A 21,787-nucleotide genomic window follows, 5' to 3' on the forward strand; every position below is an offset into this window, starting at 1 on the left:
TGCTTCACTTTATAAAACAAACCAAACCCTCTCTCATTATCCTAAAGTCAAAGTTTACCCAAAGTTTCTTGTTAATAGAATTGCTTAAAAAAAAAAAAGCTGTTTGCATTCATATCAGCTTCTTGCTACCTCCAAACCTTTAGCCTCATCAGAGCATTTCCCCCTCAAAACGCACCAGCAATCCACATTTCTAGTTTGAACATGGTCCAAAGATCAGGCAGTCTAAATCAGAAAATGCATTTCAATCCTTCTAAAGCTTCAGATTCACTATGTTGATTACTTAGCTTTTATTACCACTGACACACTGGGCGATTAGAAGATGCCACCCCCCTCCTCCTTGTAACTGGAAGCTAATGTGAAGAGCTGGGGTGACTTACTCTCATCCACGCAGAGCCTGTGGCACTGCAAGGAGCTGGTACGTCTCAGGCTGGAACCATCACCACCGCGTCACTCTACCCTTTCCTTATCCCTGGCGCTGCCTTCAAACTGCAAGCACTCCAGGGAAAAGGTCTAGGACATTCTGATTGTGACAACTAAGAGGAAGAAAATGAAATACTGAATAATTTTCCTAAAGAGATAAAATGTTAAAGTTACAATCAAAACTAAGTAGTAGAGAAGTCAAGTTCATGTTCAAGGCTGTCTCACAAAGGCACGGTATGGCTTATGGAAAGACAGACGGGACAGATGGCTTTGAAATAAAATACTTCATTCCCGATATCCACAGTATTGCTGAACAGATGTAGGATTTCATTTAATTCCATCATGCCTCGCAATTAAAGTCACATCTTACTTCAGAGCTATATCACCCTATACAATGGACTTCATTGCCTACCTTATCTTCCTGCTGATTTTCCCACAGTTTCCAAGACCTACAGCTGACACAGTGAAAGGTAGATGACCTCTGTCAAATTCTTGATCAGCAAGACTGCATAATTACACATTAGTTACTAATCCACTCAGTTAAGCATTGTGCACTGGACCTATATAAACACATTATCTCCCGTGTTCTTACAGACCTTCCTGATATGGTGTCTAAGGAGCCCAGCTCTGGCTGCATCATCATTATTTCGTTAACTTGTTCATTTTTCTCACTCGCTGCCTCTGCAGTGGTGACAAATGGGAGAGTTTCTTCTCCATAAGATATGCCAGGATCTTCTGGTGTGGTTTTATCTGAACTGTGCTTGAGAAGGGAACATGCTCATGGTTGCCCTGGGGTAGCATACGTAGGTGATGTAGCCTATTAAATCCTCAGAGCAAGGTACTTGCTTCACCATATGTTTTGCTTTATATAATACTAATTTTTCTGTTGGCACAACAAAACCAGTACCTGCTGTTTGAGGAGGGACCCACACCTTACTCAGAGCAATCAGTTTCAGCAGTTTCTCTTTCCTTAAGATCCAAGTGGCATTTCAGATAGCTTACCGCTGCCTGCTGCCCAGTGGTAAGGGCATTTTTCATGGCAAATGGTTACTTGATAGTAAAAGCCTCAGAAACTCATTTACTGGAGCAAAGTGCTGTCACTGATAGCCTTGTTCCAACTGCCCCCAAGTTAAAGGACTTCGGATACTGATCTCCCTTTTTCATCGGGTGGCATTTTTACCTGGACAGGGTCCAGATGTCACAGTTCAGTGACATCTCCAATTGCTACTGAAGCTGTTTCTGTAATGATTTGATTCACAAGGCATTTAAACATATACTGCAGTTCCACTGAAATCCCAGAATTGCTGGTAGAAACACAAATACATCATTCTGACTGCAGATAACATCAGTGTGTTCTTCAGAAGTTTCTTGAAACTCCATCAACTTGAACCAAAATCAGATTCTACTTCTGTCATTTGCTTTTTATTGCGACATAAAAGGACCCATACGCTGTCCTGACCAAAGCCAATGGCGAAGTAATTGGGGTGTAGGAAAGCAGGATATATTGTAATTCAGGCTCCCTTTAAAAAAATGTGAAGATAGAAATGGGAGGCATACACCTACGCTAAGCATGTGTTTGGGGATTTGAAAATAGGGGCATATCAGTTCATAAACATATCTTTTTGTTCTTATCTACTAGACTGAAGTTGGGAAAATTGGTTTTGTGATGTTGGAATTGTAAGGTGGGATACCAAAGTATGGCTCTACTTCTGAGATGCAGTACAAAGAAGTGGCGTATTAAATACATCAAACTATATTCAGTATTGGCTATAAAAAAATAAAACAAACAAAAAAAGGTATTAAATTGCACTGCCTATTAGGTTATCTGATTTTTTCTCTCAAAGAATTATAATAAGCCTTCTGAAAGGACTGATTGAGTCTTTCCTTGGAAGAGAGAATAAATGTTTTACTGGAGCAACTTTATTGCACATTTGATTACTGTGATGCAATTTGCTTTGTTTTAAAGCACACCAGTGCTTTTTTCTGTATTACTGCAGTTACATTTCTGGGTGGTAGAAGTAAGAGAGATTTCAAGTTAATTATTCAAAAGAATACATGCAAAATTATGAAGCTGTACATTTTTAAGCATTGCTTTCTGCTTGGCAGGCTCAGCAGAGTCAATGCTGGTAATATCTTCTGCCTACTGATTACCGATTTTGGAACATTTCTTAGTAGTACCACAGTTCCAAGAATTTGCAAAAAAAACTGACAAAGCCCTAAATTCCCCAAATACTGTGTCATTCTCAAGACCAGGAACAAGGGAAGGAAGAGGAAAACAATGAAGAAGTACATGTAGTATTCCACTACCTGAGTTAAAACTTCAACACATAGCAAAAATGCAATTGGGATAAAGTTTGTTTGCAGCATATATAGGAGCTAAAGAAATAGTTCTAAAGAGAAGTTTTGCTTTGTCTAATTTATTGTGTAGCCTAAGTGATCTCCCAGAAGAGGTTCTCCCACACCAGCTGTGAATATTCAATCCAGCATTTAAACACTCAATGTACCTTGACCTTTCTGGAGACTCTTATGTACTGTTCTGCATGTCACCACATCCAGACTGGATCACATTTGCCCTAGTGAGAAAGTGCATCAAAGACATTTTAAGCCTTGTTTAGCAATAGCTTGGTTTTCATATTACTCATCAGACTGATGTTTGACTCCTGCTTTTTATGGAACTGCTAACAGAAAAAAGTTTTTATGGGTGTTGGTGAAACTGTACTGTTACTCTCAGCTAGTAACATTGGTACTGGATGGTGTGTGGCTGTGTTACAGGAATATGATATCCTGGTGTGATACTGAATGCAGGAGTGCAGGCAAGAAGTCCTAATGTGACCAGCTGAGAGTGAAAGTCTGGAGTAGGATAATGTGCTACGGCTGACCAAGAATAAAGAGAATAAGGTGGACTAGCGTTATCTTTTATCAACACAAATATGTTCAGAGAAATTGAGACCTATTGTTTTTCCCTTCCTGCTTTTTCCCTCCACCCGTTCAAGTTTCTTAACAAGCAAATGCAATATTCAGAAAACTAACACCTTGATAGCCATGCCAACACGCAGGAACAGTGAGTCATTGGAAAGCAGTTCCAGCTTCCTGTACCAGTGCATTAGAAACCTCTGTGGGAAGATGAGGTTGCACCTACAATATTCTTGTGTTTCATTTTTGGGCAGCTCATTTTGCAAGTGGAAGCTGGCGGGACACTCCCTTTTTACCCTGTGTACACAGCATTTCCTGCACAGTTCCTGCCAACATCGGCAAAGTACACAGCCCTTCTTTATCAGGTACAAAGCTCTAAGAGTGATAATTACATGACTAAGCGTGACGCAGACCAAAGCACAGTTGCCACCTAATCCCATCTTAAAAATGGAGGCGGTTGTGTCGTAAATTCACAGCCTTGGGGAACACAGAATCAAGAAGGCAGCTTGCCTGCCACTCATGGATCACTACTGGTCCGCCATATAAATGCTGTAAGAGGGACCTGTTTCCCTGAGGATTACCAACACAAACAAACACAAATGATTCTTTCTTAAGGTTGAGGGTTTTTTTGGGGGGGGAAGGGAAACACACCTGGTTTCATGGCAGGTGCTATATCCATTGACTTTTTCACTATCGCTAGGTGATACGTGATTGAAAGAAGTTCCAGTGCCAGATGAGCTCTAAAAATAAAACTCCACTTGGCTGTCATTTGCAAGAACTTTATGATGATGAAGAGCATACAAATAAAACATGTTTACCTGGTCAGTTAAGTCTATTTAACCTGACTTTGCAACACACTAACTTGGTATAATTTGTATAATATTTGCAAGCAATTTTAACGTACCTTCCAGTGTCACATCTGCTTCCTACTGAAATGGGACAGTAATGGCATTTTGAACAGAAAACGAAAGGCACAAAGACTGTGTACACAAATTCTGTAAGTGTGCTGGAGACCATGACCAGAAGGGCCAAGAAACATGTTTAAAAGGGTGCTGACCCCTGGTTCCCTGAAGGACTATCTGTCCTACTTCATTCCTTACAGACACGCCAAATCAGGCTTTTGGTTTGCCCATTTGCTTGGTGCAAACCAAGCAAACACAACATTTTTACTTGGGAGCCAATTCATCTTTAATTTTGCTTTGCCCAAGGGAATCAAAAGGGATAACATAGCACATAGCTGTTCTGATATATCTAATTTTGAGGCCTATTGAAATTTAAATGGCAGCATTTCTTCCATTGCATGTTCCTGTTGCCTTGCAAGTTTGGAGCATCGCACATTACAGCTGTTTGACTTTTGTTCTGCTGATTTGGTGCTGCATCATTTGGATGGCTCGTGACCAGAGGCATTATGCCTTGCGTAGTTCCCCATTCCTTCCTGCTTATGGGAACATCCTGCTTGTCCTAAGTTTCTTTGCAGGGCTAAATATCTCCCCAGAGGAATTCTTCCCTACAATCCCACAATCAGTTCTCATAAGCTTTGGCTTCAGCATGCCTCTTGGCATGAAGGTAGGAATTCCTCATTTTCTCATTCCTTAGTTAGGTGAGCTAGGCTTTGAGAGAAAAATAAAACTGTATTTTAATTTTTGTGCTGTATTGTACTCTCCCTCAACCCATGACACCCAGTACCATGTTAGGAATGATGTGAGGGACAAACCAAAATTACTTGGCAGAGGCATTCATGACATACGCACATGGTTTGGCGCGTATGTTTTCAACCACTGAGGCCAGGCCACATGCAAAGTCCAATTCTCATTGTCAAAGCCTGGGAGCTTGTTCCAGGCCTACCAATTTCTTGTAGCACAAGAATTTGGCTTTGTAAGAGAGTCCGGAGTGGTGAAAGGCCATTTCTGGAGTCTGCACAGGAGAACGCTGTGGTGTTGGAAACACTTGTCATCTGATTTGTCAAAGACGCTTCAATGCGGGACGTGGAGTTCAGAAGGGATCAAGCTCTATAGCCAAGTTAAACTTTCTTCTTCCTATGCTAACTTAATTAACTGTCAGGGAAAACAGTAATTTGTTGTTACTGAAGAAAAGTACAGCAATTTGACTTTGCGTCCCATTTTCTGATAATGCTCAGACCTCACAAGGTCCTGTGTAATACCGACACAAAGCAACTCTTGCCTCCGAAGTCTTTGCAACCTGAACTCCCTAATCAACACGTATAGAAAATATAGCCACTGGGACAGACATCCCCTCTAAAGTATGCTACTTTTTTTGACTTGTTTAGATAGTTTGCAAGGCTCTAGATCTCTGTCAGTTACCGAACAAGGGAAGATGTTGCTTGTGTACCTCTAAGAGTTCTGGGGAAAAAATAAGGTGCAAATGTGGTTTAACTGCAGATCCTCTATGCATTCACACTCTGGCTGTTGCTAAGGCAACATGAGATTCAAAAACTTATGAAGGATAAACAAGAATCTCTCCAAGAAGCAATATTGACTGAGAGCAGTAAGGAAACAACACAAGTTCGTCTTAGCGTGGTTCTCTGACCTCCTCTTTAGCAACACAGTTAAGCATTTAGTCTTGCTAAACTAAAGCTGGAACCTGTTACCAAAATACTCTAAGGATAGTTTTACTAAATATCAGTTGTGCAAGCATGAACACTTGATTTGTGTAGACAGCTACCTGGCTTGTCTGTGCAGTTGCACATGTGCTTTTGCAAACAGCTCAGCCGCGCGTTTGCCTCGGTGTTGGAATGAGAACAGACTTCTTGGGTATCACAAGCTTCATAACAACATGCAGGACAGAGATGGGCGATGCATTCACGCTCACAGTAGAGACCTTCCAGCCATTCTGGGGGCAACACAGTATTGTAAGGACCATACACGCCTCCTGAAGCAGAAGTTCTCTGTTGCCAAGAACATACCTTTTATTTCTACCGCTTGCTCAGCTCGCTCTGGTTGCTGTTTCAAGTAAGTGGATTTTGGACAGGCAGGTGGAGGCCTGCCATGTATACTAGAAGAGAGCATGTTACATGTATTCAGGAGCAGTGACCACTTTATGGGACTGCCAGTCTCCTCTGCATTTGCAGCCTCCGTTGCTAGGTGACAATGTTTAAGGCAAGATAAGTCACCTACTAAGAGAGGCATTTGCAGCCCTAGGCAGCGATAATTATAAAAAAGGTGTCAAGACAGTACAGTGATAGCATCACGCCCAACAGATTTGTTTTCTTCTTATTACAGAAGGGGACAAACCACATAATCTTCTTTTGGAAATCCTCGGCTCTCTGCTTAAGGGAATGCTAGTTAAATACTGGAGCTATTTCTGTGCTGCCATGTTTTTAATTCTCAGCCTCAATGGCAGCATAGTGGCAGATGAAATACTCTACACTGTGGTCTTTTGGTTCTATGTGGCTCAGTATCAGGTAAGCAGAAAAATCAAATTAATGGTGTCCTTTAGCGCAGATTTTCAGATGGAATAAACTGTCATATCTTTATGGGGGGTGGGGAGAAGGGTTCTTCAACTTCAATTTAATTTACACCATCGTGCCAGCCTGAATGAGGTGCTGCACAAATCTGCACTGTGCTCTGCTGTTATTGATCCTGCAGACTGGTGCAGAGGGCTCTGGGAGCGCGAGGACTCTTTTACCCTGCCTCAAGGTAGGAGCCTTATTTGAATAACTGAAAGATTGCTGGAACAATGTCATAGGAGGTCCAAGCAGCACCAAGACCTGCTGCATATCAGGCTGATGTTTATCAAGAGAAGGAAGTACTCGCAGTATTAGCAGGATTTGCACTTATTGTGGCTTTTTTTTTTTAAAACAAAACAAAACAAAACCCCCACAGTTGCACAAACTTTCATTCTTCTATTTTGTTTGGTTTTCTCTTTTAAAGAGAGCTGGAATGTATTTGCCAGTTGGCTAGAAATTATTTAAATGGCTTCTGGTTCAGTCAGTAGGCTAAATAATCCATTATTCGCATGGGATAAACAGGGTGTAAAAATTCTTTAAAACAAAAATCCTGTTTAGATCTTTTTGACAGCAACTGGAGGAGAGAGGATATTTATGAAACAAATAATATTTTCTCAGCCATCTTAGTGCTTAGTTCTTAGCTCACTTTGCTTTAGGCCCTCTCCCCGTAGGATCCTTATTACACAACTCCAGAAACAATATCCCTTGCAATTACCACTGGCCCAAATCCTTCAGTTATTGTTGTTACTGCAGTACTACGAGGAGGATCTTCCCACATCATGAAATTGCACGTGTTCCGGGCTGGGAATGGGCTACAGGTCATCCAGTTCTCACTGGGCTCCTGTTCCTAAAAACAGCCCCAGAGGGTGGTAAACACAGTTTTGCTTCCTAGCAGAGGAAATCACAGAACAGTATTTTTGATGCTGTGAGTTTTGACTGTCCTCACCTTTCTCAGTTCTTCTTGCTCAGTGTCACATTTAGGATTTCTTCAGGCCTGTGACCATTTTGCACTGATGTTTAAGAAACACACAATTATATTGTGGCTAACGGCAATGGAGATGACAGTGTACCACCAACAGCTTGTCTACTGGGTTCAAAACCAGCTACCACCTCCCGTGACAGGGATCATATTTGACAGCATTACTTAGGAGCACTTGGATGATGGGTTACTCAGCCGTATCAAATATTTTCTCAGCTACAGTTCTTACAAATTTGGATTGGAGGTGAGGAAATACAAGGCAAGGAGAGGTATCCTTGGGAAGCGGGCATCAGGCCTCAGTTTGCTGAGGCATTAAAACACCCATCGCAAACTTAGTTAAACAGAGGCCAAATTCTCTGATGCCACAAGCATACGCAACAGCAGCGACATCCCAATGTCATCTCTTCCCATGCTCTCTCCCCCAGTGGTACCAGACACTGCAGGTGCACGCTGCGCTCTGAGGGCTGCACAACATGGCAGGAGGGGGATTCTCATCAGGTATCAGGGGTTCTCATCAGCTCTCAGGGCTATCACCCACTTGTACAGAAAAATGGAATATTGCTTTTAATGTTTCACTCTGTAAATAACAACATCACTTTCTGACTTCTTTAAGCACAGGTCTCCCCAGTATGGCAAAATTTTGTCTGTATTTATACAAGTAAACTCCAAGTATAGACACTCTTATTCCAGGAGCCTCTTTTCTTTTCTTAAGTGTTTCTTAAAACTGTTCTCAAGCTGCACAAGCCAAGTCAGGATAATTTTCTAAATGACAGTACATTGTAACCTACAAAGCATGCCTTCCTGTTTACTTGGCTCGCTGTGCTCTTGCAGATGTGCCTCACTGCTGCCATCAACGTTATACAGCACTGTATGGATTTCTACATACTGCTCCATGTATGTTGAACAATCTATCTGCTATGGTGCCAGAGGAGAAACACGGTGGCTGAAGTCTGGCCAAGATATTGCTGTTCCCTGGCCACTGTTGCGGCCTTCCAGTATTTGCTGTGTCTTGGCCTCTCCCCTGCTCTCTGCAAACCCTTGTGCAGCGCAATTTTTAGGTTTGGAAAACAGAATGCAGAAGAGACCCAGGCAAAGCTCGGCAGAGGAGGACTGGAGGGTTACTGCCCTTCCAGCTCTGCAAGGGGAGAGCACCTAAATGGCAAAGCAAGAGCAGGAGGTGGGATCGCAGTCAGTAGTGCCCCTCGCTGTTGTTTGAGGTCCCACGGGATGCTCATTCGAGAGCAGTGGTAGGCTGGTGAGAGGACCCCACCAGGGAGTGGATGCAAACAGCCCTCCAAGCCTCAGGTCACCAAGGCTGTTTCCTCACGATTGGTTTTTATCTGCCCAACAGCCAGAAAAGCAGCAATCGACTGTGATCTGCATTATAATCACCAAAATCTGGTCATGCTCTGGAAGACATGCTTTTTCTCTCGGTTCCCCTTCAAACAGCTTCCCCTCCCTTTCTCCCCTGCATCCTAAGCACCCTAGTCTGAAGAGGGGTTAATTCCTTGCGATAGAAAAATCACCATCCAAATCAAAAGTTTTTGAAGCCAACAGCTAAGATGTTTGGCTGAGGCCCACATACAAAAATGAATCAACGACAGTATTATGCTCCTGACAACTTTATGGCCACAGTTAAAAAGTCTCTTTGCATACCATGTTCTGCTGGAAGCAAAGGACAAACAGTGCATTTTGGGAACCTGTAACGCAAGCGTATAAAATAACGATCACTGTTGTAAACGATTCTCCCATCGGCAGCCTTTATTTCTCCCTACAAAGCAAAATAAAGAGTGCGGGACTGAGTTCCTTCTCTAGCTCAACTGACTCCCCGAGTCATCTCCCTGCTCACAAACACTCCAGACACCAGTACTCAACCACCATTCTATAGAGCAGAAGAGTGGCAGAAGGTGGCAGCCACTGCAATGAAATATTTAAAACAAGGAAGAATAAAGGGGGAAGGGATATCCGAGAGCTCAGTTAGCAATTGGCACAGTTCAACTAGTGCTAACTAATGACAAGAAGAGACCAGAAAGCATCTTGGAATAGACCCCGATGAGGTCCTTCTATTATATCCCCAAATCACCAGTTGCTAAGCACTGAACTGCACGCAGAGTATGCAGCTGTAAACATCCATCTTCCATTACAACGGCTCCTGTTGACTTTTCCCAGGGCTGAAGTCAACTCACATAGCACATCCCATCACTTGTCCCCGGCGTTAGAGCACTGTGAAGGTAGGTACGTGTTTATGGACAGCCACGTTAGCTCTGCACATCTCACTAGACACGTCTTTTGCTTTTAGAGCAATGTCTGTGTTGCTACACCACAAGTACAGAAACTGGCTTGAGGCATTGCATGTGATGAATATAACCCCGCTGCTAACAGCTTATCCATGGAGGGCATCTCACTGGCCCATCCATTCCAGCCTGGTTGAATGGCTTTACCTGTCTGATTTTGCAGAGAGACCTGAAGCTGCCTAGCACAATCCTACAGCTAAAGCTAAACTGCGACATACTTTTCTGGCTCTTCTGTCTTTCCAGATGACTTTCAACTTCTGCCTTTTGCCTCCCTCCAGTGGCAAGCGCTTGAGGATGAGAGTAAAGCTTGTGGGAGAACATGGACAGGAGGCAACGTGGAGATAGATCAGTCATGATTTTGACCTGGCTGCCCTCAGTCACTACAGTCCTGCACCAAACGTGGTGTGCTGCAGGTAAGTGCAGTTACAGGGAGCTGTTAAAGGTGGAAGGGCAGGATCTTTTTGTACTGATTGAGGAGATTACAGAAGACAAAGGCAAACGCTACCAGCTCAGCCAGGACTAACTCAGAGATTGCTGTTCTGCACAGCAGATGCTATCACTGACTCTTCTTTCTTCCATTGCTCTCTTGTAACATGTTTTTTAGGCTAATTTTACATATGTTTTGTGGTTTCATGTGGGCTTTTTTCATTTATCCTGGGTATCCCACCACATCATTTTTTAAAAGGATCAAGAACTGACTGCAATTTGCTTGAGTCATTACCTTACATTTGACTAAGCTGTATCTTCAACATATAGTCTTACAGTCTCAAGAAATCAGGAGACACTCTCATTTGTCCTGACAGTTTGCTCTACTATCTAATGACTTTTGTCCCTTTAAATAATAAAATAACCCAGTGTGTCAAGTTCTTCTCCCAGACAGCAATCCTAGTACTAACAATCCTGTAGAGTGTCTGTGTCTTACGTAGTTTAGAAATAGCCAAAACACCATCTAATTATATGAAGCCATAACATCAGAAAATGGGCTACTAAAGAATCTCCCATGATACATCAAAACAATATATTATACAAAAATTTTGAGCATTTCTAGGTATAGTCCATGCTGCATGGAAAATTTCCAAACAGCACTTCTCTATATATATCTACAATGAGTAGATAAAAATATTTATGAAATTTCAAGTCATCCTTAAAAGCAGCATGCAAATCTTTGAGCTCCTTTTGCTTGATGGTGGTGCTGTCTTGGGATCACAATTCTGTAATTCTGAAAAGTGGAAGGGTTTGGTAAGCATATTGTCACAATTAGGAGTATATTTATGCATTTGGAAAACAGCAGTGTTTAAAAAAGAAAAACCCACCTGTTCCATGAGGGCTGTTGGGGAACATGTGCCTGAAAACAGGCAGCATTCCCTCCCATTTGTCCCTCTGACCCAGCCACGAGCCACAAGCTGTTAACCTGGCACGGTGGCTGCAACCTTGGAGGAACTGTCTGTGCTCACTAAGACAGTGCTTTTCTGCTGGAAGACACTTGTCTGTTCCGTCTGAAGGGATTGTGGCTTCTTTGCTGTTTTGCAGCCAAGGGTGAATGGCTCGGTGATCAGATCGAAGCCATCTGCCCATTAAGGCTTTAGTTGATACCATAATTGCATTGGTGCAAACACCTAGCATAAACACGCTGTGTTAACGTAAACTGGGATTGACCCCTGTACTTTGTCACAGGCTCTCCAAAAAGCCCTGGCACTGACAGAGCGTTCCATAGACGTACCAGTGTGAAAGCCTTACAATGAACAGAGCTCATTAGAATCTTCCACTGGAGATGCCTCTCTGGAGATGGAGAGGGTGGATGAAGTAGTAGAGTTTCCCTTGAAGAGCAAGGGGAAGCGTGTTAGATCTAGACCTGCGTAATGGCCCTGATCTGTGTCCCAGCGGGGAAGTAACAGGGTTGTCCTGGCCCGTGTCTCTCTGCCTGGGCACTACACCACCATTTCTTGGTGGAGCACCACTACAGACAGCACATGGGCTTTCCATGTTGGAATAACGAGGCACATTTTGATTTGACAGTTAGGACCGAGTGAAGCCTTCTCAGTGCCTTTCTAGGTGAACAAAGATTGATCAAACATTTCATGTTATCTGCGGCAGAATCTCACAGATGTTTCCTTGCAGAAACCTTAAGCAGAATACCAAATGTTTCAACATACAAAGCTGGTCCAGAACCAAACCTTTACGATGTTGTTTTGCATTTGCCTATAGTATTGCATGTGCCTGTCAAATCCGCTTCCTGTTTTGGATATTAGATCTTGGGATGAAGAGCTTCCAAATACTAGCCAGGTCCAAAGTAAGCTGTGCTCCACAAAAATAAAAACAAAAATATCAGAAGTAGTATAAATACTCAGATGAATAATTGTCTCCTCATTATTTCCTGGCTTGCAAGCTTACATGTGTTCACAGGAGGGGGGGCAATTTTAAAAGACTTATGCTAAATTCCTGATGGCCAAAGGTATGAAGGTCTCTCTTACTCTCACAGCCTTTATATCTTACATGTCAAAGTGACATCCAACAAAATATGCATTTAAGACCCATCCCTTTTGATATTCATACAATGGGCTTCAGATTAGGTTTGTGAGCTTGTCCACTGTTAATTCTGCTGAAGACAAAGGGAATGCTATTTTGCTACCACTGGCAGTATTTCAGACAGATATGAAAAGTGGCTAAGTGTTATGAAATTGCTTGCGAAGTACGATTCAGAAAAAAGCATGTTGGTGGGATACCCAGTCTTGTAAGAATGGGTGCAACAGTCAGATGAAAAAGAAAGTCAGTGTCTCCTTGGCTTTAGTCTTAATCTTACGTCTTTGGGAAAAATACTTCCAGATTTGCAGTCTGGATTTATTCATCTGGGCTGGTTTGACAGGAAATAAAAAATGTTGTAAAATACAATAGAATAAAATAAAAGTCTTTGACTAGTTGAAAAAAACACAACCCCAAAACATTTTAGACTAAAAAAATGAATATTTCTCATTTCTTAAGTAATTTCTAAATCAAATGTGAGCTTTCTGGTCATTTCAATAACACTGAAGTTGCAGACTCTATGCCACAGAGTTGTCATGAGGACAGTGTTTGCAAGACATTGAATTCAGATAAAGTGGACACCTAATTTAGAGCAGTTATTGCCTTAATTTTGTTTTCAACCAGTAGGATGAAACTAATCAAAATAAGACAGAAGAAATGTGAGAGTTTGAAGCAAACTGCTAGCCCTGTGATCCTACCAGAGAAAGAGCAGCATCTCCAAGATGCAGGTAAAATGGCAGCATCACGTTGTGTCTCTGTCCCTGTTCTTTCCCCGGGTTCTGCAGAAAAACGATGGCAAAAAGAAATGGTGGCAACACTGGCCAAACCACACCTCGGGAAAGTTAAAGCCAATGAGCCATTACTAGTAGGAAAGATGATGTGTAGAAGTGGAAACAACACACCCTTGCCGGAGATGTGTCTCTGCACGCAGCCACGACCTGCAGGAATGAAACCCTGCTGCTCTCCAATAGCTGCACCAAGAGCTACCCTCATTTAAGGGGAGTGTGTGTATTTTAGCAAGATGTGTACAATTTTCCACTCTGTCCCTCCCAAACACTACCATTGCCCAAGATACTTCAATGTACGTGGAAAATTATTTTCTTCCCAGATGTTCCTATTTAGAGCTCAATAACTGCCTTAAACTATATTAGTATTTTTAATGTAATTTTAATAAAGAGAATAAAAACATTAACTGTATGTTCCATTATGCTATAGTTAACTTGTACTAAAAAGTTAAACATATGCACCGAGATGTCCAACAGCAGACACATGATTTACAGGCACAGTCCCTTTGGATTTTGAGGAAAATTGTCTTTCTAAATCACCTACACAACTCTGAACTCCACGGTTTTTCAGATTGTTTTAGTGATTTGAACCGATGGTTACCACCTCTTTGAGGCCGAGCGTGAAGAGGAGGAAGACCCAGGGCACACAGGGAAGTGCAGGTGGGATATTTGCCACTTGGCAAAAGCCTTCTGTTATCTCTGTCTAAAATGATTATAGTCTACTAATTTTTTTTTCCTGATGGATTCAAAGATGTTCAAAACAACACATTTGAGCCACGACGCTGAAGAAGTAAGTGGAGACGAAGCAGCAGAAAAGATGGAAGCTGAAGATGGCATCAAAGGCAAGATGCCAGAGATGAATCCTTCACCTGCTTCCTCCGCTCAGTTTCCTAGCCTGAATTACTCTTCCCTGGCTGCAGCAGATCACATCCCTTCCCCATCAATTCAGAGGAGCAAAGAAGCAGGCAGGCCATTAAATGAAGTTCTTGTTATGATCACTGCCAGTGAACTGTTCCTGAACAGGCAAGAAAAAACTAAAAGCAAACCCACCTGTTACAATATACATATGATCGGTGCAAAAAAAATCTAACAAGAAAAAAGTAATAGCGCTTAATAGTTTCCACTTTTTAAACTTGCTCCAAGAAGGATTTGAATCATGTATGGGCTAAAAAGGTGGTGTAAATCAGTTGTCCTACATGAGGATGACTGCCTCGACAGAGCGCCTGTACCAGTTGTGAGTGCGTGTCTGCCTCTCGGGATCACAGCCTCTGCCAGGGCCATCAGTAGTGCCCTATGCGGGAACTGATGCTCATTTTCACACTGTACGTTGTCTCTGTGGCCTTTTAAAGAAAATTAAACTTTTGACAAAGCAATCTGGTGACTGTTTAGCGCCCTGTTTGATGTGTAAGTGTAAACACGTCCTTGTAATTCAGGGGGGTTACGGAGCAGGTGCAATTTAGATGATTTAACTCACATCCTTTCAGTACCTATAAATCAGCCCTAGTATACTGGACTGTCATTATCAGTCACTGAGCCAGCAAAAGCTTTTATGAAAGACTTGGTTAACACGGTGTTACCACCTCACACCTGCAGTCCTTAGGAGGATCTGTTACGCCATCCCCTGGTCTGATTTATTTAATTGTCTGGGTTAAAATTACTGTTTAGCAGCCTCACACCCTTTTTCCTAGAAAATAAAAATGATTCATTTGAACTCTTTTTCTCTACCCCCTGCCCCCACCATGGTTCAGGATATTTCATGACAATGAACTGGAGGAGTCAGAGAAACTTTATCAGTCTGCCTTGTGCTTTTCTTTGTACAACGCTACGGTGTCCAAGTCAGAAAGGCTTTGCTATTTTGTGATCATTCTGAATCACAGGATTTCTGCTTCAATTCTCACTTTGGTTCTGCCCATTTTTTTTCTTTTGGGTCATTTTGTCTGTTCCAAGGCCAACAAAATCCTTCTGGATGACAGCTATTATTTATACACAGGTATGTTTTTCTTACTACTGCTAAAGCTTTTCTTAGTATTTAAGTGAGTAACTTTGCAAACAAGACATTTTTAAAGGACAACGAATGTCCTTTAGGACCAATGTTAGGGTGGATTAGCAAGGATATAAGACTTAAAATATTTTGTCCATGAACTGTAGATAATTCATTGACTTGAAAATGAGAACTAAATTGAGTAAAAAGAGAAAATATTTATCCACCCTAAAGTTTCACTGGCTTTCAGAGCAAGACTTGTTCTCCAGAGTTTAAAGCCATTAAGAATGTCTGTTGGAACCATCTCCTATACTTAAAAGATCTGCAGATTCCTCTGAGAATAATTATAGTCCAAAATTCCAGATAATTTAGTTTCTCCCCCCCCCCCCCCCCCCAACAGAAGTTTATCAAATATTTTCACAGTTTGGATTTTTTCCCTGGACCACTAAATTGTATTGTGCCATCAATGCAGAAGAACCATTCGTTCTGCCAAATATTGTTGGGTTTGAGAAGGCGGCTGGCTACGTGCACTTTGATCTCATCCAGCTGCTTGCTTTGTTACTTCACAGGTCAACTGAAGGTAAATTTTCATACATATGGAGAGGATTTTTTTTCCTAACTCTGATGCACGTTTGCAGTTAATTTGAGTGCCATTGATTGTACTTTGTCTTCATTTTTCTTATAAATCCCAAATTGACATCTTTGCTTTAAGAAATATGGCCTCAGCATCCAAACTTTGATTTGAAGATGTCTCTCGGCTTTGTAAAAGGCTAAATCACAGACCTAAGGACCATCGTTCCTACTTCTCATGCTACACCACACAGAGGCCTGAATAAGAGATACTTTATTCCCTTCAGCTGACTGCTTTGCTCTACCACTGAGGATGCGATGGGCATTTCCTCTGATCTACAGCCTCTGTTCTTTGCTTGTCTGCTTGCTTTTTGATTCAGCCTTAACAAAGAGGTCCAATCTTTTACTTTTAAGTAGTCACTTTTTTTATTCTTTAAAATGAAATTCTTTAAAATACTCCAGCAAATCCTGTGCTCTGCTCATTTCCAGGAGGTTTAACAGAAACCACATGGCTCAGCTTTGGTACTTGGTCAAATGCATCTATTTTGGTTTGTCAGACCAGGCATGGCTATAGCCCAGTCCAGTCCCAGGCAACGTTGTGATGGAGATAGATACAATTGCATTCACTGTTAGTTCAGGGCTAAGCGCAGCAGTGACATTCAGCTTTTACAACAGAGTATGAAAACCACAAGTTCTACCCGCAGAGGAGCCCAGAGTACGGTTCTGCCGTGGTTTAGCTTGGGACATTTGCAACTGATGGAAAGCGCACCAGGAATTCTTTGCAGAAAACAAGAGCAATGTCTGAATGCTATTGTCTGACCCCTATATACCAACCATGTTTCTTACTGCTGTGGTAAGCCTTCCCCCTTCCTTCATGGAGGACTGGTCCAATTCTAAATAATTCCTCCATGATTATTTCAGACACATGGTCTCATTTCTGGCAGCCTCCCCTACGCTAAATTCTCTCTGGTGCCTGGAACAGCTGCTTATTCCTCCAGCTTGGGCCTTTGAGATGTAAATAGTGTAATCCGACTTCAAGAGGCAAGGAAATATTAGCAGAATTTAATGTAAATATTGTATAAATCATCCCAAAATAGCATGGCCACGGGATGAGCCAAAGACACTAACTGAAAGTTAAACAGACTAAGTAAATATAGACTAAATATATTCCCCTGCTGGAATTGCCACTGGAATGGATCCAGACAGGAAATAGGTTAAAACGCAGTCTTGTGGCAGTGATATTAAAAAGCCATTGGCCCGTTTGATGACATTTATAATGAATTTTATGTACTCCATACATTTTTAATACATGCTGAGTTAAATATTATCAAATCTATAAAAAGATTATGGAAAAAATGTCTGGTTTCATATGGGTGGACACTGCCTGGAACTCTCTCTGTGGGTTTTGTGTAAGAGAAGCGTTTGAAAGAAAACATGAAAGGGAAAAATAAAAATCCCTGCACTGCACTTTTTGAAAACTATTACTTGCCCATCCAGAGCCTAGAAGTCATCACACATCAAGGCAACAGAATTTCCAGGACACAAACCACAATGGGGACCAAGGAATGAGATCTACTAATTCCATCCCTTAAACATGCAAATAGAGAAAAGTAAATTTGATTGTCTAGCGTGACTTTGTGCAGCTTCTGATTCAGTGTAGCGTGAGTATAAGAGGACCCTTTTCTTGTATGGGTGCTTTTTTAGCAGGTCCCTAACCCTGCTGTAGCAAACATGATTAATAGTAGTTTTGTGCATAGGTACTAGGAGATAAAAAGATGCCCTGACTCACTTAGAAGAGGCAGGCACCTGTCGTGATGTCCCAAAGACTATTTTCCAAAAAACTAGTTTGTCCAAAATTTTGTCCAAATTACAAACAGGATGGGATTTCCATGCCTCCCACTCTCGTACTGTACCCAAAGCAAGCAGTAGGTGTCTATGATCCCTCCAGCCCCAGACGCCCAGCATGGTTCAGCTACCCAGCAGAATTCAAACTGGCAGCTATAGGTGAAGTCCAACACACCCAAAGGGAACCAAAATAGGTCTGGACTAACACTACCCTCAGCTTCTCCAGCTGCATCTGTGCTTATATGATTTATATGCTAACATTTTAATTACGAAAGCCTGGAGAGTGTCCAAGAAGGTGAGTGAGTCCTGTTGCGCAATCCCTTTTCATGAAAACTTTTGAAACGGCTGTGGCAAATTAACTAAAATTTTCTTTCTTTGCAGAAATATCCTCAGCCTACAGGGCAGGAGAGGGAAGTGATTGTGAAATGCAGAACGCGGGCTCATACTGATCTGTACCATGTGGCGTCCTTTGCTCCTTACGCCACTTCTTCAGTCCGTGACCAGCCAGCCCCTGGACATCTCTGGACTCCTTACAAGGAGTGGTTACGAGATAAGGGGTTCCTCTGACCAAACATGACATACAAGTTCAAAACTCAATAGCTAAGAGACTTTAACCCATCACCTTAATGTTAACTGAAGGCTGTTCGGTCCCACGCATAAAGCAGCAGGGAGGAAAACGAGAGAAGAAAGGTAAGGGAGAATGAGAAATGTGAACACAGCGAGTCCCGGTTTAGTTTCTTTCTGCCTTCCAACATCACAGGTTTTGTTAGCTTTAGTAAATGCTGTCCCAGATGCAGGAGGAGGTATCTGCAAACACCCACCAACCCAGGCTCCCTGCCATCAGTGGGAAACAGTTTGCCCTCACTGGCAGTCAGACCACAGTATCCTCCAGAATAACTTTTGTCTCCGTATTTCTGGTCAAGGACTAGGCTAATTCACCCCCTCAGGCTACACGTAGCCCCAGTGCTATAAAGGCTGCACTTGGAACACCCTGTCAAGACTCTTCCTCATCATTCACCACGAGTTCTCAGCAGAGGACTTTGATCCCTTTTACTCAGGCAGCACACAACGGCCCAACAAATCACTACGCCCTTCACCCAGTAAGTGCTGGCCAAGAACCCGACATATATAACACGGGACAGCAGAACCCCTGTACAATTTAAAGACGTGCGCAGAGCACAGCTGTGGTATTAGTGCACGGCGCTGTACTCGCTCCTCTACCAGAGCTCTGGGAGTTACGCTGGTACCGTACTCGACTTGGCTAACACATCGCAGCAGCGTACGAGACCCTGCGAAGTGTTGCGTCGGCACATCAGAGGGAGTACACCCACCTCTACTGCATGTAAATGCTCTCCCAGGGTCCGTACTGCCTAGCAAGAGTCAATCCCTAAGCAGTGCTTTGGGTAAGTCCAGCTTTACAGAGTGAGCCCTTGTTAAAACTCTAGTGATGCGTCTGTCACCAGTCCCCAGTTCAGACAGCAGTTAGTAGTACCAAAATGTGGTAAAATAAGCTGTTGGCTTAATTTTCTCCATGCAAAGTGCAGCAAAGACAGAAAAGGTGTTTTCTGCAGTAAGGTTTACAAGTTGAAAACATCAGATAGGTTTCCCCTGACTGAACACGTTGGACAATCCATAAAACAACAACTCTTTACTATAACAAGTAAACCAGCGTATCATCCTTGTCCTCCCCCCCAAGCCTGCCACACAGTTCATAGCAAACTCCTGCCCAGAGGACATTGGTGTCACCAAGATAAAGAGCAGCACTGCTCTGCTACAGACCATCAGCCACCAGTGCCAAGTGGCCACGGCGGAGGAGCTTGCTAACTCACCTGCTGCCTATGTCAGCTTCCCCTAGACCATCCTCAGGTAACAGCAGCACAGCTCCAAGGAGGAAATGAGAAGGAAATCTCCTGGGGGCGTATATTAGTATACTCCTCAACCTCCTCTTCAAAGGGCTGGGCCCACAGCTGTAGTAATTTAAGCTCTAATTCATAGAAAACTACCTAGAGAGGCACCTCCTTGGCTTTGTGCTGCTTCTGGAGCCTGGTGTCAGGTCCTGTGTGCCTCTGCTCCATCTCCTGTGGTTGCTCAGAAGGTGCTGAGGAGCCAGAGGACATGGGGGAACCTGGGGCGTGGGAGCCCCCAAGTTTCAGTTTTCTGCTTATCCACTGAGGTGACCTTCAGCAACTCACTGAGCCCTGTGCTGCTTCGTTATCTTTGAAGGGTTTGGTCCAGGGTACCCCGCAGTGTACAGGACCCAGGACCTAGCAGAGTTATATGAAACGATGCTGGTGCACACTGCCCAGCACAGGAGTGTTTCTATTTAAAGTTGCTTAAGTGGTGCCAGAATGTACTTCAAGTGTAGTCACCTAAATCCACTGAGGTCAACCCCTGGTGTCTGGAACCGTTTCCCGGGAATAACCGTTGCTTTGTCACACAGAAGGGACTGTAAACCTAAATGCGTTAGTAATTGTGGAGCACTCGGACAGGATGGCCACAGGAACATCAGATCGCTTCTGCAACCTCCGCACGTCAGGCTGCACAGTGAATAGCAGAAGTAGGTGGCAGCTGCAGACACCAAATTCCAGCTTTGCTGCTCGACACAGGCTTATTTCTGTTTGGTAACTATCCTACATATTAATTTCTGACACTATCTGCTACTTCTAAGGCAGTCTGGGGATCTCCCCTTTTGTAGACTGCTTCCAAGACTCCTATCAAGACACTTCAGGGCAAATGCTGCAGCAGCAGTTAAAATTGTCCAGTACCTGAAGGCAGGTAAGTAAATGCAGGTGCTGGAAGCAGGCCTCGAAGGAACTAAAATTCTACTCATCAAGGGGTTAAGAAACACTGTAAGCTTAACGGAAATTATCCCAGTGCAAGCTCCATGAAACACAGAAGAGAGAGAATCATTTATTTGGCAAGTACAGCTCATAAATCACTGTCTTGTGTAGGTCTGAAGCTTCTGCTCTAGAGAATAGACCTCTTATCTAAACAGAAGGAAATAATAACGTACATCAGGAATAGCAAGAGATTTTATTACAGAATTGGAAAAAAAAAAAAGCCTTGTATTATTATTTTGTATCTCTGAAACAGAGGAAGCATTAGACCTTTTTACTGTTAGGTATTGGATTGATTTATTTTACTCTGCTTAAGCAAACTTTAGCCAGTTTCAGTTTTTGATTTCCTAAATATTTATCCCATTTGCTTTTCAGGTATTTCATATTAGATTTCCTTAATATTAGGTATTTCTTTTTAAAGACAGCTTCCATTAAGTGCCTTCCAAATTAAATCCAGCAGAATGATCTGCTCTGAGACACAGCAAAATTGAAGAGTATGGTAATCAGTCATGAAAATCTAATTTCTCCTTTATTTGGGCTTGCTGCAGTCAGTGAATAACATTAGAATTTAGCATTATGCCACAAAACTGCAGGCTACTTTTTATGTAAAAGTTTGCCTTGTTTCGGCAAAACACTAAATTTCAAAATCAGAATTGCTTAATTTGAAGAGTGTTTCTACAGGATGGAGATTGAAGACTTGATTTCAGAGCACCAAAGTTAGAAATTTTGCTATTGGCTTCAGTGATCAGACAGGGTCAGTAACAAAAACAACTCTTCAACACATTTCCCACAACAGTTTTTGGTACCAGATAGTGCTTTATACTGAGTGTCTAGAATGACCAAAGGCAGAACTCATTTATATATAGATCCCTTAAAACTATGATCAAGTGGACCAGGGAACCAGAACAGCTAGGGAGAAGCACATACAGGAAGTAATGAAGTTCTGTGTTGGTTTTTTTTTAAAAAAAGTTACATTCTGCCTACGAATCAAATATAGCCACAAAACCAGAATGAAAAATGTTGTTTCTTCGCCCTACTGCGTTAAGCTTTCCATGAAGTCTTTAATCAAGAAGACTCATGCCTAAAACCAGATGTGTACCTCATTGTTGGAACTCCATCTAAAACCCAGCACCAGTTCTCTCCAGAGATCACCTCCAACACAGGGAAAGGTGTAATT

The sequence above is a fragment of the Haliaeetus leucocephalus genome, unplaced genomic scaffold (assembly GCF_000737465.1).
Source record: "Haliaeetus leucocephalus isolate CR32 unplaced genomic scaffold, Haliaeetus_leucocephalus-4.0 Scaffold273, whole genome shotgun sequence".
NCBI lineage: Eukaryota > Metazoa > Chordata > Aves > Accipitriformes > Accipitridae > Haliaeetus > Haliaeetus leucocephalus.